Genomic DNA, 18,317 nt, shown 5'->3' with positions numbered 1-18,317 from the left:
AAATCAAAATACCGTTTCTAGTCTATGTGGCCTCAAAGGCATCTTCTGTTAATTATGGTTTTCCATGTGTTGGAGGGGCTTGATCATTGGCTGATGAGCCAGAAGAGAGAGAAATGGGAGAGCCGGGAGGGTTGGGTTGAAGACAAGTGGAAAAATATGCACGTTAGTGCCTCCCAAAAACTAACGTTCAAGAGTGCTTGAAAATGATCTGTAAAATAGTCTAAATCAGAAAAATGTTGCTGGCCCGTACGGGGATCGAACCCGCGACCTTGGCGTTATTAGCACCACGCTCTAACCAACTGAGCTAACCGGCCATGTCGTCACTCTGGATGTGACTAGTTATCAAGGGAAAGTATGGCCCATTTCATGACAATCTCAAATAATTCACATTATCTCTACTTTACGACCAGAAGATGAAATTCTTCAAAACAGATCGATGGAAACCAACATAATAAAGAACAAGGCCATGTTAAAAATAAAAGTAATTACTCTAGTTAATATCTCTACCTTCTTTTTAAAATTTCTTCATGCATTTTTTTTTTCTTTTTGTATTTTCCTCATGCAGATCAAATGTAAATCGTTCACCAATAACCAAGCTAGCTAATATTTTGACGATAACGGATAGACTAGCAGGTAGCTAAAACAACTAGCAGTTACTGGCTAGCTAGCTACTGCTACTACGAAGCCTAGAGTACGAAATTAAAATGCGGTCAGTTCGGGGGACTCACACCTTTTCACATTTTTGTTCTAGCTAATACGTTTGATTCAGCGGGATAAAACAATGATCAACCCCCCTGAAGTGCTGCTTCGTGTGCAGCTTGTTCTACAGGACAGCTTTCGGAACCCCAGGCTGAGCTCATGTGGTTGGACTGGCGCTCGACGCAGCCCAGCAGCAGCTACTGCTCTCTGCTGCAGCGCGTGAGTGCAATTAGCGCTACAGTCAACGGAAACTCAGCGGTTCAGCGAGAGCCTGGTCCCCTTCAGGTGAGCACTGTAGGCTAACGATACACTGCCTACCTCTGTAAAATGTGAGGTTATTGAACACTAAGCAGTAAAATCTGTGTCTTACATCATTAATCATTGTTTTAAAGTTACTAGAGTGACCATATTTCAAGAACACTGGGAGGTACGGAAGTTCTGATTGGGGCTTCCAGTAAGGCCTAAAGTGTTGGACCGTGTATGTGTGTGTGTGTGTGAGGGAGGGAGTTTAATGTATCATGCCAATATTTAAAAATAGCTGCTGTTAAACGTCCACTGTTTCTCTAGACCCCCTCCAGGTCTTCAGACATCAGCTCAGTGATTAATGTTATCAGCACAATACTGTAAATTCAGCTCATTTTTTGTATGGTGTCAGCTCAGTACTGTATAATGCCAGCAGTTTTTTTATGATGTCATCTCAGTGCTTCATGATGTCAGCTCAGTACTGTATAATGCCAGCAGTTTTTTTATGATGTCATCTCAGTGCTTCATGATGTCAGCTCAGTACTGTATAATGCCAGCAGTTTTTTTATGATGTCAGCTCAGTGCTTTATGATGTCAGCTCAGTACTGTATAATGCCAGCACCATTTTTATGATGTAATCTCGGTGCTTTATGGTGTCAACTCAGTACTGTATAATGCCAGCAGTTTTTTTTATGATGTCAGCTCAGTGATTTATGATGTCAGCTTAGTACTGTATAATGCCAGCAGTTTTTTTTATGATGTCAGCTCAGTGATTTATGATGTCAGCTTAGTACTGTATAATGCCAGCAGTTTTTTTATGATGTCAGCTCAGTGCTTTATGATGTCAGCTTAGTACTGTATAATGCCAGCACAGTTTTTTATGATGCTATCTCAGTGCTTTATGATGTCAGCTCAGTACTGTATAATGCCAGCAGTTTTTTTATGATGTCAGCTCAGTGCTTTATGATGTCAGCTTAGTACTGTATAATGCCAGCACAGTTTTTTATGATGCCATCTCAGTGCTTTATGATGTCAGCTCAGTACTGTAAAATGCCAGCTGTTTTTATGATGCCATCTCAGTGCTTTATGATGTCAGCTCAGTACTGTATAATACCAGCTGTTTTTTATGATGTCATCTCAGTGCTTTATGATGTCAGCTCAGTACTGTATAATGCCAGCACAGTTTTTTTTATCATGTCATCTCAGTGCTTTATGATGTCAGCTCAGTACTGTATAATGCCAGCTGTTTTTATGATGCCATCTCAGTGCTTTATGATGTCAGCTCAGTACTGTATAATACCAGCTGTTTTTTATGATGTCAGCTCAGTACTTTATGATGTCAGCTTAGTACTGTATAATGCCAGCACCGTTTTTTATGATGTCATCTCAGTGCTTTATGGTGTCAACTCAGTACTGTATAATGCCAGCACAGTTTTTTATGATGTCAGCTCAGTACTGTATAATGCCAGCACCGTTTTTTATGATGTCATCTCAGTGCTTTATGGTGTCAACTCAGTACTGTATAATGCCAGCACAGTTTTTTATCATGTCATCTCAGTGCTTTATGATGTCAACTCAGTACTGTATAATGCCAGCACAGTTTTTTATCATGTCATCTCAGTGCTTTATGATGTCAGCTCAGTACTGTATAATACCAGCTGTTTTTTATGATGTCAGCTCAGTACTTTATGATGTCAGCTTAGTACTGTATAATGCCAGCACCGTTTTTTATGATGTCATCTCAGTGCTTTATGGTGTCAACTCAGTACTGTATAATGCCAGCACAGCTTTTATCATGTCATCTCAGTGCTTTATGATGTCAGCTCAGTACTGTATGATGTCATCTCAGCGCTTTATGGTGTCAGCTCTTCAGTCTTCAGCATCTTTGATGACCCCATAGTTCAGAGGGTCCAGTAAAGTTCAAAAGACAAAGTTTCGGAAGCAACATTATGTTTTCTTCCCACTATGGGCGCGGTGACGACCACAGAATAACGACACGACATCAGATGTCTGGGGTCCATGTCTAGGACCACAGCAGAACATTAATACATCATTGACCTCGAACCGCACATCTAGAATATTTTCTTCTGGTAAATCTGCAGACTTTGTGCAAGACACGACTTTTAGCCGAGAGAAGAGTTCCTCTTCACACTGAATGGGAAACCAAAGTGCGAACACAAGCTTGTCCACAGTCGATAAGCTTGTAAGACGTCGGCTCCTCATTTTCCCAGTATGAGTCTAGCGAAGGTAGATCACAGACACTGTGTTTTAACGCGGTGTTTTAACAGTAATATCATTAACATCCCGGCTGTGTGTTTCAGGATAGTTCAGTACGCGGTTTTACATCGTATTACCAGTTTACGAGCCAAATCAAACAGAAGGTAAATGAATTGGTAGTTTATTTTGCTGGACTGGCAGGAGCTAAGAGCCTCTTAAAGCTATGTGTGAGTTTTCTGCGTATGGCTCGTTGGTCTAGGGGTATGATTCTCGCTTTGGGTGCGAGAGGTCCCGGGTTCAAATCCCGGACGAGCCCAAATTCTTTTGCCCTTCTTATACTACTACTACAGGTAAATACCCACCAGAACGGGCTCAGCACATTATCATCACATTTATTTAGCTGAGATGACTCAGTATAAACGGCAGCGACGATCTTTTCAACACAATGAAAATGTGTCTTAACGTAGCAAAAATGAATAACGCTGCATGAACTGGGGTAAAAAAAAATCTTAAAAAGACATTGAACCCATGCAACAGCCCAGGATTTAGACATAATCTGCTGTACTATACGGATCTGTGAGACCCTCTACACTGTGTTCGGTCGCCTTTTGCCGCCCCGCGTGCCTCACACAGCACGCGTTGGTGGTATAGTGGTTAGCATAGCTGCCTTCCAAGCAGTTGACCCGGGTTCGATTCCCGGCCAACGCAACACACTTTTTTCACACAAACGAGAGTTTGTTAGGATTTATACGATGAGATTTATTAATGCAAAAATTTAATCAAATCGAAAAATCTCCAACTTGATCTCTGGGCCAAATTACAAACAGCAGTAGTTGGTGTTTGCAAAAGGTACAAGGTTGAATTCTGTACGAATGCAATGAGACATGCATACAGAAGTGTGAGCAAATGAGCCGTTTTACCTGGAAATCTGTAAAATAATTAAAAAAGAGCTTCAGTAATGTTTGTTCATTTGTTCATCTCCTTTTGGAAGGAAAACATAGCATAGCAAGTTGTACCTCCTAAAGGTCAAGCAGCCATGATACGTAGCGATGGCCTTGTGCATTACCTTACAAAAAAGACGAGCATTTGGATGAGATTTCGATGTCTAATCAGATCTGACAGTGGGGCATAACTGTAGTCATTTGCCATCAACCGCAGTGTAGCTCAGACAAAGAACTAAAAAAAAACTAATCACAATTACCTCAACTAAAAATGAACTACTAACCAGGTTTGGGTATTACACACAGCATACACCCCGGCCTTACACCATGACAGACCAGGCATTAGGTCTATTTATTAGTCTTGGGGAAAGTGATCATGTTTATGTATTGATGTTCATTAATATAGCTGCACCCCAACACACACCACAGACCTACAACTATGCCTGCTCGACCCCCCCCCCCCCCCCGCCACAACCTCCTAACCATGGCTGACGCCTGTGTGTACCCTGTGTCCTCGTTTCAGGAGACCAACACACGGTCACTCTGGAGCTCAAACTGAGGAATGCTCATATCCTTTCTTCATCTGGACTAACTCGACTCCGGCCTTGAGGTATCTGTCTGACAACGGAGAAATGCTTCCTTCTGAAATACTCCCAAAACACACACAGTCTCCCCTGATCGTGTAACACCCCAGCAGCTCGCGTCCCTGCATGCCCCGCCTTCTGCATAGTGCACGCAATGTGTGATGGGTAATGTAGTTTTTTGGGGGGTTCATGACTCTTACTGAAAAGTGCTCGTTTAAACGTTTCAGAGGTGTGAAATCGGGGGGAAAACGAATTAATGCGACTATTAATGCAACCTAATTGGGTCTGTACCCTTTAAAACGCTTTATAAAGACCGTTGTGCTGACCTTTTGCTAATGCAATGGTTGGTGCAATTAAGGCATGTTGTATAGAGAGATCCACTAATGAAGCTGTTTACTGGTGTTTAGTTGTTTTTTGCATTTTCACAGGACTGTGAGACATTCAGTTCACATGTAAGTCAATTATAAAATTGAAGCAGTAATTTAGCAGTGGTGTTTAGGAGGGATAAAAACAGCAGCAGTCTGTAGGAGGAAAGCCCTGGCTTGCAGGCTGCAGTGCAGGTTTGAAGGTGTTCAGTGTTCACTCACACCTACAAAGTCTTCATATTTCTCTCTCTCTCTCTCTCTCTCTCTCTCTCTCTCTCTCTATTTTTTTTTTTGCTCTCAAAGGAGCTTAGAGGCATAATCATGGTACAATTAAGATAATTTCAGAACGACAGCTGGTGGGTAGAGAAGTAATTTTCACGCCTCCTAATCGAGGAGGCCTGTCAGATTAAGATAGAGAGATGATTTGAGGGAAATTGTCTTGGCCAGCGCTTTGGAGTGAGGCCCAGGTGGCCGCAGGTATCTGCTCGTCCGTGTCTTCTGCCGCCCTGGAGGAAATTTGGTTTTGATTTGCCACACTGGAGAGATGACTGGAATTCCAGACTTCCTCTTTACTTGTCTCTTGAGGGGGGATTTTTCAATTTATTATCAACTTTTACTTTGCCTGCCACTGCTGCTGTAGTGGACGAAAAACTCTCAGGTTATCCCCATGCTCACATCTCTGTTTCTCTCTCTCTCTCTCTCTCGCTCTCTCTTTCTTTCATCCTGAGACTCATTCATTTATTTGTCCCATGCATCCATAATATACAGCAGTGTGCTGAAAGTTGTTAGGTGAAACCTTCACACATTGGTCTCATTTGGTGTTCAGTCTGCTGCTGGGGGTATCAGGTGCCATGTGTATTTATAGCCTGTAAAAGAAACAGTAACTTGCTGGCTGATATCTGTAAGTAAAGCCTTTGAATGATGAATATGAAAATGACAGGGTGTAGATTTACTGTGCTTATTAATCAAGTCTGAGATCAATTTAAATAATAATAATAATAATAATAATAATAATAATAATAATAATAATTATTATTATTATTATTATTATTTTGGACCAGGGACAAGATCTTAATTTATTACTTTTATTTAACATAACATTGACGTTATTCTCAGGACACTTTTAAATGTATATTTATATATTATGAAGATATAATATGCAAATACTGTGTGGATTTTATTCTGAATTTTAATGTCATGTCAAAAGTCCTGCAGCATCGGATTTTGTCCACTAGATGGCACCAGATCACCAGTTTGCTTTGCCTCCTCATATGAACCATATTTCTGAGAAATGCCTTTTAGAGGCTGCCTGGACCAAATTTCCTAATATATGAACTATGTAAATTATGTTAATGGGAAGGGGGGGGGGGCTAAATACAGATGTTACATTCCTGTGGAATAAGTGCCATTTATGTCTGAAAATGTAATTTCATGTTAGAAGAGCCCATGGTGACATATGTGTCACAGACCCTTTAAAAATGTGGAAAGTTCCCTACAGCACTTTGTCCTTCACTTTAATTTATGAAGTCCCTTAGTGACATATACCGAACATCCTGAATGCAGTGACAGGACAGTGAATGTGTGTACGTGACCTCATTCACACAAAATGCCGGTGTGCTTGGATAGTGCCTGAGACAGAAAACAGCTAAAGGTCTGTTCCAGCACATTCGACAGTTCAGATGCTGTAATGAAATATCATATATTATATATAACCAGTTCCGACCCCACGTCTAGAACAAAATGATGAACTACAAGTGTGAAAATTGTTGTGACGTATATATATTATACATCTAGATTTAAAAAGATGTCCAGAAGAAGTCATGTGACCTCAGCTGCTCAATTAATTGAACTGATTCATTTAAACAGGCTCCAGGCTCAGTCTTACGGAACCCGCTGAAACTGCAGATCAGTGTAACGGGTCTGATATCAAAATCAACCCAGGGATCAATAATGAACACGCAGAAATCTGAAACGCACAAATCGTAAATGCAGCTTCTAAACCTCGGCTTTGAGAAGCAAAGGTGAGCTCTGCTGAGTCGAATTCAGAAAGCAAACAAGAAATGTATTCAAATGATCCTGACTAGAGGTAAGTCACACTGAGGTGTCACTGACCTTGAACAGCTTTTACAGTCTCCGTGTCCCAGTTTCTCCTATCTCTTGCACTTCCTGCCTAATGTGCTTTGAATTCCTGTATGCGATGCCAATCTGGAGAACTCAGGATCAGCATGACCAGTCAGCGACGAGCACGACTGTCACATTTCCTGTGGCTGTACGGACAAAGCTCAATCGTACAAGAGAGATGAGCTATTCAAGAAATGATTCACTCTTCAGGGGATGAATTTGAGAATACAAAGTGTTCTGACTGAGCCCAGGAAGAAGGCTTAATCATTTTAAATGCCACTGAAATTAAAAGGCCCTGAACAATAATTATCCTGCTTGCTGTTGCCCAACTACGCTCACCGTGACTTAACCTTTGGTTACAGAGGGCACATTGGAGGGGTGCAACCAATCACGGTGGCTGATGCTCCTGCTCGGCTCTCTCCTTCCTTCTTAATTGATACTCTGCGTCACTTTCATGGCAGCCCTCCCGGGTTTAACCTTTCAAGAAGCAAAAGTTGACAGTGATATTTCAATCGCTTCGCTGCTCAGTGTGTCAGACCTCGTACTTTTAATGCATTCGAATCCTGTTATTTGCTCACAAGAAGGTGAGTCACACTGAAAAGTTTTCCTGTCCTAGGAGGATGCGATGAAGGGCAGTCCCATGTTAATCACCGCATGATTGTCCTTGATTTCTTTAGAGCTTTAAGAGCCCCTATCAACACACGTTGAGGTGTATTGCCCTGTTGCTGAGGGAATCGTGGTTTTCCTCTTCTTTTCACTTGTCCTGTTGATGCCCGCTGGCTTACAGGTGCATTTTTTTGCATGAGCAACGCACCGGTTGGCAGCTTTAGAGCACTGTGCACATACCTTTTACACTGGTGTGTGAAAACAAGCTGCCACGTTTGATTCTTTTCACAATGCGAGATAGCAGGTTTTGTCTGTTAGCTGCTGTTTTCTGTCTCTGTTTTAGGCTGGCTTGATCTGCTCCACTGAGCTGTGACACAGAAACATGATTCAGACCCAAAGCGTGTGATGACACTGAAAAACACCGCTGTCTTCTCATATTGTACCTTTTCCCTTCCAGCTGTTTCTGGATGAGAGCTGCACAAACAGCAGTTCCATGCATGATTGTACCTCAGGTAGTGAGATAAACTACAGCTCACTCAAGCACACTTTTGCAGTTGTTCAGCGCAGATCCAAATTTGATGTCTCAACTTGAGGGAGCCTAAAGAGTTAAGTTGAGTCATTTATTCCATGGTTATTTATTCAATAAGAGAAGATGAGTAATTAATAAATTAATCAAATAAAAGTTCAGTTAACTGTATTTGATATAAATTCATTTATTAATTTATTACTCGTCTGCTCTTATTGAATAAATAACCATTGAATAAATGACTCAATTGAACTCTTTAGGCTCCCTCTAGTTGAGACATCAAATTTGGATTGGCGCTGAACAACTGCAAAAGTGTGCTTGAGTGAGCTGCAGTTTATCTCACTACCTGAGGTACAATCTTGCATGGAATCCCCGTTTGTGCATGATTGTACCTCAGGTAGTGAGATAAACTATAGCTCACTCAAGCACACTTTTGCAGTTGTTCAGCGCGGATCCAAAATGTTAGAATAGCAAATAACAAAACGTATTATTTGTATGAATGATTATACATAGTTATCTGGCCTTGGTTTTCAGGATCAGTGTTCTTGTGCTGTACTGACCCACTACCACCAGGTATTGTAAACAGCCCCCTCCTGTGTAAGAATGGCCTGTATAGTGACCAAAGTCATGCCCTTTACTCACGCCTTTCAGCATGAATGACGATTGTATGAGTGGCCATTTTGCTTGTGTTCACTCGCTTTGCTCAGAGATAGCACCTATAACTTGCAACGCTCCATAGTCCTGCTCTAAGATCCATGGTAAACGGATGTGAAATGGTTGGAGAAAAGGGGATTTGGTGAGATGGACCAGCACAATGACGTTGTCTCCAATACAGCCCCTCAAGTCGCCTGACTTTGGTGAAAAGCCCCTTCAGTATTTCCTGTCAAACAGAGCAATTTTTTCTTTACTTCTCCTTAAGTGTCTAGACAGTGCTTTTCTTGCTTCGTTGGTTCTCTTGGACAGAGACCAAATCTCCACTCTTGGAGGTGATAAGAGCTGTTTTATCACAGCGTCAGAAGGGAGAACCAAGCCCAGGCGAGTGTCACTCAGGTGGGATCTGTGGGGTTGCGAAGGCCCCCCCCCTCCCTCCTCAATGGGAGAGTAACCTTGACCAAGGCTCACAAAGACTACGCTGCAGTGAGTACAATACACATTGCTGCCTTATCGCCGGTAAAGCCATTGTTCAACATTTTGACCTCCTCTAGTTATACTAGCGGAGAATGTATCATTTTTGATGTATGCAAAGATTAACACAGTAAGCCTTATGCCTAATGTTTGTGTACGCCTCTTCTAATGAATGGATTTACGTGGCACCTACTGCTGACAAAGATGTGCAAACGCACACACACAGCTTGTCTAGTCCCTGTGGAAAAGTATTGCCAATAGAATAGGACTCTCTAGTGCAGATAAACATGAACCTATTGGCGCCATGCTGAATGCCCCCAAATCTAGTAGAAAGCCTCTCCTGGACAGCTGGGCAATCGAGACAGTTACTTCAACGAAAGCAGGAGAATGGTATGGAAAATGGTATCTATTCAAGCTAGCTTGGCCATAATTGGACCAAAATCTCTACACTGAGACCCACTCTGGACTATAACACTGACTATTTCGCATAGCTTGCTACTGTCAGAAATATAAATTGTGATATGTAATAACTAAGTTTGGGAGAAGGGCCACCCCAGGGAAAATTTGCACCCACCACTGCCCCAACTTCTCCTTTTAGTTGAACTTATGTTCAGTCTCTGCTTGACAAAAAAGAAAAAAAAAGGAGGGGGGGGGGGGGGGGTCTGGATGCAGGTCTTATCAGCTTGCTTGAAGCCACCCAGAGCTCCAGCCCAAAGTTTCCTGAGTTCCCCGTCCTTGCCTCAGCCAAGCGAGTGCAGAAACAGAACTATAACCCATTGATTCATATCTAAATCAGACAGCTTTATAGAGTCTCTATCCAAAATGTCCTAATCTGTACTTTTCATGGTTGCTGGTGGTGGTGTGAAGGATTCAGAGAGTTGATTCTATTGTGTTGAGTTGAGTGGGTTATATGTAGTACCAATGGTTACCCTTTTCAGTTACATCATCTACACAAGGCCTTTACTGGCATCATGTTTAGTGCACCTCTTATTTGGCACCATACACTTTAGTGATTTAGTAAACGCCCTGTTTTTAATTCACCTCGTTACTATTATTCACTTAGAGCACAGAAAAAAAGGTGAAAAAGGTAACTAAACAAACTAGGAAAACTTGGAAAGTTTTTGCACTTTGCAAAACAGCTCAACAAACAATACCTGGCTGCCACAAAGCAGCTTTCTCCTCTTAGCTATTACAATGAAGTACATCAGAGATTGAGGTCATCCATTGAGGTCCGGCAGCACCTATATTCCCATGGTACAGGGCACCGGGGTGATACATCGCGCATTCAGGCAATTCACGGCTTTATGTCCATCTTCACTGGATATTGTCCGTTTTGAAAAAGTCCCTGGTCCCTGAAGTAAAAATCAATCCACGAATTGTGCAGTGTTCCTTGTTTGAAGTCTATTGTGGCTTTATTCCCAAGCCAGGTAACACAAGAATGGCCCCTTTCTTCTGGGCATAGTTGATCCACAATATTGGCTACTGGGTCCTTAATTCCTTTCAATGCTAGGTAACTCTCCAGCTCCAAGTAATTCAGGCTCCTTTCTCTCCGTTTTGAATGGAGAGCTTGGCGTTGTGAAACGAAAGGGATTCAATAGATGGGGATGATTTATTCAAAGGAAAGCAACAAGACTTCAGTATGAGATGCATAGCGCTATTTTTCTTGAAGGACACACGTCCGTTTTCTGCCACACAATAGGAACAGATTCTATAGCAGCTTCAATATATTCACTTTTCTTTTCTCCCCCCTCACTCTTGTCTCTCTTTCATACACAAATGAATTGATAAGAGACAGGGCTGAAAGAGCAAAGTTTACTAACGGAATTTTATGCCAGAACTAAAATGAGGCGTTTCATTAATACTGTACAATAGTGCAGGGTATTTGTTGTTGTTGTCGTCGTTGTGGTTGTTGTCGCCTAGGTTTCCTAGAATTTAGAATTTAGTTCTTTCCAGCTCGAAGTGTCAGTGCAAACTGTCAGACTTGGATTAGGGGTTGCATTTGGCAGACATGTGTCCTTTCTGCTCATGTATTGGTAGGTTTTTTTATCTGGATGAAATATAATTTTTATCTCAGTTCATTCAGAATGACAGTTCTTCAAAATCACTGCACACCAAGGGATATTCATTACTTTTTGTAGACCCGCCTGGGTAACCCGTCAAGTTTTCATCTCCTCTCATCTCTCATCTATTTCACTCTCCCAGAAAGCCCATTTTTCCTGCCACTTTTCCCTGCTTTACTTTGCTATGACCTTCCAGCGTAAATTGCTTGGCTTGTGTTATTCACAGTTTGAGATTTAACTGGAACAATATTTCTTCGTTGGATTTCCTACACTCTTAGGTACCCAATAACTCGTACCGATAAAACCCAGCGCATGCTGCCTGACTCCCTTCTCTGCTCTCTACTGGCTCCCATTTTGGGCTGAATCATGATTTGGTTGGGTTTATTGTAAACAACTGAATTTAGAGCAGTTCTCAATTAGATAAGGATGACAATGCTTGAAGGGATGCTAGACTAATTGATTGCTTGGTTATCTGTAACTGTTTATAAAGAATTATTTAAAAGGGCGATAAGAAGGAAGGTGGAGTGTGACTGTGGAACTGCTCAAAAATCCATCAATGATGGACTTAATGAATTATATGAGCAGATTTTCCATTCTTTAGTCACATGAATGCAGTCAAGAGATGCGATCATGTATTTGGATACATTCATTGAGTCCGCATGTCGTCTTATCGTGGCTTCTCTTCTTCCTTTGCTTTTGATTTTGTACTATACTCCTTTCCAATATGGCAGGAATGGCTCTCCCTCTGGTTAAGCTTGGAGAGCTCTCTAAAAGTCCTTATTCGAGCCTCCATTGAAGAGAATGAGCACACCTGCACGCATTAAGCTAATCGCTGGATGGTGGGCTCTACAGAACATCTTGCCTCACCTCAGATCACTCAGGAAACAGAGCCCATTCTCCTGTTTTTACCTCAGCACAAGGGAGACAAAAGATGCTGCTCTTAATTTGCAGGTAAGCCTTTCTCCAGTGTTACTATAGCCCACATTTAACTGACAGAGTGACTAGTAGCTTTTGCCAGGGCTCATTTTGGGGATATAATGGCGTCTGGAGCTCTCTCCGAGTCCATTGTGGAGAACAGGGAGACGTCGCGATCATTTAGAGAAAACCCCGAAAATGTCCCAGAGGGCTTTAATCTTTCTTCATTATTTCTCCATTATGGATAAATGCTCTCTGAAGGCCTCTCTCCTGTTATAAATGAAACACTTTGACTCTTTCTCCATTCCTCATTCTCCCGCCTCCGCACCTTTCGCCCCCTGCTTTCATCTTTTACACTGCCACGACTGCATAAGAGGGCCGGCCGTGTGTATTCCACTTGCAGATAAAAGGATAATTGAGTTGATAAACACAGAGGTCGCAGCGAGTTAAGTGTTAAGAGAGTAGAGAGTAGCTTTGTCTTGCAACAAGGATGTACTGTACCATTTTAGTGGGTTACTTAGTGCTGTTGGTTGGCTGATGGCTACTTGACAGGAAATACAACCAGTTGGATCAATAAGGCTACGAGACTGTCCGTGCAATGACCTTGCCTTTCTACTTCCAAAGCATTCTGCTTTTGCTAAATTTTGGTGTATATGTACACACACACACACACACACATATATACACACACACATATATACACACATCTATGTATATGTATATATAGGTACATTATAAATATGTATATATATAGTCTTTTATGGCATGAAAAAAATCAAGATCATCACTAAAGGTCTATGCAAAAGTTTGAACTACCCAAACTTGAGCTTGAATAACAAATCAGACCTCAGGAGGCATGTCACCAGTCACAATTAGGCACTGTCATGAGCAGGGCCTTTACTTTAAATGACTGCAGGTGTAAAGATGGGTGGATCCTCGTTGCTTGTGATAGTTGTCGCCGTGCAGAAAGATGGGAGGAGAATAGTTGATGGCTTGTTTGAAAAAAGAATAATGAAGGAATCATTATTTGAGAGATTTTTTCTTATCATATTACAACTATGGTGCGCAGGCTGATGGCATGTAGAAGTTATAGTTTTATGTAACTGAATTATTGATTATTGTAAATTTTTAACAGTATTGTGTTAAAAAAAAGTAAGCTAAGAAGCAGAATACTAATTTATGAGAAATGAATCAGTAAAATGTGTAACTGTGCGAGGCTGTTGTGCGATGCTGTGCGATGCTGTTATGGAGTAGTCTGTGTGTTTTAAGCTGTGGGACACTTCTTCCTATTCTTGATTATAGAGTGGATGGGCTTTACCTATGGCTTTTCTTTAAAGCTCCTTGGCTTTTTTAAAGGCTTTATGGTTGCCCACTTCAAGGTATATCACAGACACTGCAAAATGTCTGAATCTTTCCACTGAATTCATGTCAAAGCACACAACCGTAGAGCAGTTGAGTAACTGTTGAGTGGGTTGTTAGGGTGATATTAAACACTGAACAAAATGTATTCTAACTTTGGAAATTCAAAATGTGGTTTAAAAAAGTAGTCCACCCCATTTAGAGATTTCACAAACCTGTATATAACACAAGTGTGCTTCTGCAGTAAGAAAAGAGGTGACTAAAGGTGAGAGAGGTTTTCAAACCCCAGCAAGTCACATTGCAAAGCCAGCAGGTGTCAGAATAGTAGGACCTGATAACCCCCACTCCTGGCCCAGCAGGCGTTTGAGCAGTAACGTGTAGGGGGGAGCGAGCATTCACGCATTGTTGTTACAGTTCCAGATGTAAGAACATACAGCAAAGACCATAGTCATTTCCTTTAGGACGAATTTAAAAGGCCACGAGCAGCAGAGGAAGAATTCATCTTTTAATGCCACAGCCAAACTCGCCATCCATGCTGAAACCCTTTTCTGTTAGCTTATGGTTAAAGGAATAATCAGGTCCTTTTTTGATGTCCTCTGACTCATGCTGTCTATATTCTAATCCTGTTTTCTCTCATTCTCTGCTTGGGGAGATGAGGACAGGGCAGGAACACTGCAAGAGCATTCTGTCCATTCCTCGGCTTGCTTTGCGACTGATTATGGTGGGGTTTGAGGAGCAGAATAGAACCTGTTCGCGCTTAGTGCTCAGTCCACAGAGACCAGGAGAGCTGAAGGAGGGGGAGAGAAAGGAGGAAAATGTAAGTGTATTTCAAATATCTTGATGGAACTCCCTCTTTTTTTTCTCCTTTGCACCAGCATGTATTTGTCCATGAGGGTGGCCAGCTGCTCCGGTTCGATAAATCCACAATGGGAGCTATTTGAATTAACGGGAGGTCTGTTCACTCAAGAGCAGCGTTTACTGCTAGACCTGAGTGCATTTCATACACTGATTTAATAGAGTTTCCCCCCCTTTATGCTGCCGTTTGGGAACACATTTCGGGCTACTTGTGGGGCAGATTCCAGTAACAAAACACCATTTTGAATTTTTATATTCCGCTTTGCTTTGTGTCACTTTGCCAAGATTATTAACAGATTGCACAGCTCAGGTCAAAATAATTACCCTAGTTCGAAGTGACGAAGCCATACGCGCTTATGTATGTAGGAAGGAATCGAGAATTTACTGGCAAACAATCTCTATCTCCCCATTCCTCCATATGTTCCCTTTTAGTGAATCAGCTAAGAGCTGTATCTATGAATATGGGCTTTTTCCTGTAGTCCACAGCTTTACGTTGGGCCTACAGGGCCACATGTCTTGTGAAGCACTTAAGTCATCTCAAGCGGTTGCTTCTACACGGTTTAAATAAGATACAGTTTAGAGGCTAGATTATGTTTTTTTTTTTTTTTTGTGGCAGATCAGAATTGGTCTGGGTGTGAGAATTTTGCCTGGCTCAGCAATATTATCTCACCCAGCCCAACAATACTGGATCTACTGTTGTTTATTTATCTGTCAGGAAACACGACCGTACAAGCCAGTCCCAAGAAACCAGAATGAAAGCCCCTTCCTTTTTATTCTCAAAAAAAAAAAAGTCTGCATAACACAGTGGCAAATCAAACCCAGCTCATCTGGAAAAAAGAAGGAAAATGTGAATAACATGGGAGATAAAAATGAATAAAGCGAGGAAAAAAAATAAAACCAGAATGAAATGTGAAGATGTGAGGCTAGAGGGGAGGGTGTATGGCAGAGAGAAAGAGAGAGAGAGAGAGAACGATGGAAAGAGAGAGAGAGAGAGAGAGAGAGAGAGAGGGAGAAAGAGAGAGAGAGGAAAAAAGAAACAGTTTTTTGGATTAAGCATGCATTGAAAAAAGAGAAGAATCTAAATTCTCGGGTCCTAATCTCTCGCTCGGAGCGGCGCACTGCTAAGCCCTGGTTTGGATGACAGGTCCCCCACCTGGACAAGCTTGGACAATGTCTCTGCAATGTCTCGTTTCTGTGGGAACAGTGCGCCACAGACGGCTAATCACGTCCGGAACCAAAGGCACCTGCCCTATCTGCCTCTACATTTGGTGGGGAATCTTTAAAGAGGCTAAACCTCACTTTCATGCTTGTCTTTTATTCACGGTAAGTGCTTATCGAAAGCGAGCTGTTGCCACTGCCCCGTGTTCCCTCCCACAAGCTTGGAGAATGCTTGACGTAAGTACCAGCCAATCTGGGTAAATACGAATCTCTCCTTACTGTCACTGTTGGCATATTATGTCCCTGAGGGAACATTCTTTTCATAATATCATAAGCTGCTTAGCGGTGTGCTTCTATTTAAGGCATACATATTAATAGCTATAAGGAAATCATATTTGAACTGTTCCCTGCAATCAATGTCTTTAGGATTGCTGTTATACTTTGTATAAGAAGGTGCTAATAACTTAGAGGCACTTAGACTGGGCAGTCTAATCCGTTTGTACGATAAAGACTCGCCTCAGCGTGAGTGGATGCCAGATCACAGGACAAGGTGCTTCTGAGGGTTAGTCCTTCTTCCATCTTCCAGCTCTGTGTTCCTTCCTGCTTTTTTCCCCTCTGCTTCTCTTTTTTTCTCTCTCTGGCTTCCGGAATTCTGGTAACATGCTGAAGAATCAGGCATTAATCTACTTAGACACCCAACAAGTGCTTGACCATCAAGTAGCCACTAGTCACTGTTGTGAGTAGAAAAATGGCCCACCTCCTCAGTCGCAATTTTTTTTCATTATGAAACTGAGTAGGAAAATGTAATTGCAGAACACTGCTGAAGTCTGCTTAGGCACCCAATGGGTACTTGAGCTCTGAATAGCCCCTAGCTGTTATGGCTAGCAAAAAAAAAAAAAAGGCCAGTCCCTCACAAGTTATCCTCAGGCAGAAGAGGAAATGTGAAGCACACTGCGGTTGACTACATCTTTCAGTGCATTTTAAGCCTGTATCTTATTCATTTCATATACAAATAGCTGACTGTATATTTATAAAAGGTCTCTTTCATTAATATTCTACACATATTCAAATTGTGCTTAAAACAGCATTGTAAACTTTCCGTATATCATTTAAAACAATGATTTGAGCCGAAGCAAATAATCTGTAATATTCTGTAAACAATCTAAGAACATTCATCAGCGATTGCGCCACAACTGGGTACACACCCCATTTCTAGCAGATTATTTACTCAACTCAATTACCCATAAATGACATTTCACAGATATCATACCAGCCATGCCCAACCTAAAGGGACTCGGAGAGAAAGAAGGGAAAAGCACATGTTTTGTTCCTCTTGTTTTTTTTCATGATAATGACCTAATTACTGCAATAATAAACCTAGACCAATTAATGCAAGAGGGATGGGCTCAGATCAAAAATGAGAGGGTCTTTATTTGAAGGACTTTGTGGCATTGTCTGCCAGCATGTTGCTTTAAAAAAATCTATAAAATAAAAATATTTAATCTAAATGTGGGTCAAGGGCCAAGGCCTTAATCATGCTAAAATGTCACCACTATTATTTCCAGCTTTCAGCATAGTAACTTTCTATGAATAGGCCCGATTATTAAAGATGATCTGTTGCATTGTGACAATGGAAGAATGTTTTCTAATAAAACATGTAAACCTACTGTTACAGATATTGCAGATCAAAGGCATTGTTAAGGTTTTAGACAGTCTGCCCTAATGTTTGTTTTAAGCTGCCATTGATGTTTGGCCCACTATTTAACTGCTAAGTCCATACCTGCACCCACAGTACTCAAAATAATAGTACAAATAAGCTCTCTCTCTCTCTCTCTATATATATATATATGTATATATATATATATATATATATATATATATATATATATATATATATATATATATATATATATAGCTCTATAGCTGTAGATATATCATATGGGAAAGCCTTGATCCCAGTTTTAAACCATTTCTCCAGACCTGATTTCACCCTAGATGTAGCCATTTCCTAGCTAACAACATCCTTTAGGCATGAGTGGCTGACCAAGTATAAATGACTATGTATTCTATGTATAAATCTAACACAAGCAGTAGGGGATAATGGGACACAATCTAACACTAACACTAATGCAGAGTAAAGGTTCAGGTACAGATTATATGCACATATATAAGTGCATACATATATATATAAATAAATATATATATACAGGTACAGGTTCAAGTACTTCAGAGATTCTTAAATACCATAAAAGTACCAAGAACGTTTTTTCATAAGTGTCCCCCTTCGTGGCTGTAATATAGCAACATTTGTAGGTCTGTACACAACACACTGTGAGAGCTAGCAAGCTAGTTAGTGAGGCTATCTGGTGGGTCATGCAGTGTTACAATTCGAGTCCCAAAATGAACAATTAGACAATTTATCAAATCATCAAAATGTAATTAAACTAATATAAAAGTGTCTCCAAAATCATGCAACAAATAATTAAAATGTGTCTCTGCTGGCATCAAAAATCTATTTACATTTTCTTTTGGTATTAATTCTT

General features: G+C 41.1%; 3 non-coding genes across 3 annotated transcripts; 2 read left to right on the top strand and 1 right to left on the bottom strand.

Annotated features, from left to right (window-relative positions):
• Positions 1-240: 240 nt before the first annotated feature.
• trnai-aau (transfer RNA isoleucine (anticodon AAU)) lies at positions 241-314 on the bottom strand. Its single transcript has one exon. It is a non-coding gene; the product is annotated as a tRNA-Ile (tRNA).
• A 3,089-nt stretch (positions 315-3,403) lies between these two features.
• trnap-ugg (transfer RNA proline (anticodon UGG)) lies at positions 3,404-3,475 on the top strand. Its single transcript has one exon. It is a non-coding gene; the product is annotated as a tRNA-Pro (tRNA).
• Positions 3,476-3,795: 320 nt separating this feature from the next.
• On the top strand, positions 3,796-3,867 carry trnag-ucc (transfer RNA glycine (anticodon UCC)). The gene has a single exon. It is a non-coding gene; the product is annotated as a tRNA-Gly (tRNA).
• The last annotated feature ends 14,450 nt before the right edge of the window (positions 3,868-18,317 follow it).

Source organism: Salminus brasiliensis, chromosome 7 (genome assembly GCF_030463535.1).
Source record: "Salminus brasiliensis chromosome 7, fSalBra1.hap2, whole genome shotgun sequence".
Lineage (NCBI taxonomy): Eukaryota > Metazoa > Chordata > Actinopteri > Characiformes > Bryconidae > Salminus > Salminus brasiliensis.
This window is presented reverse-complemented; position numbering and strand designations above follow the sequence as displayed.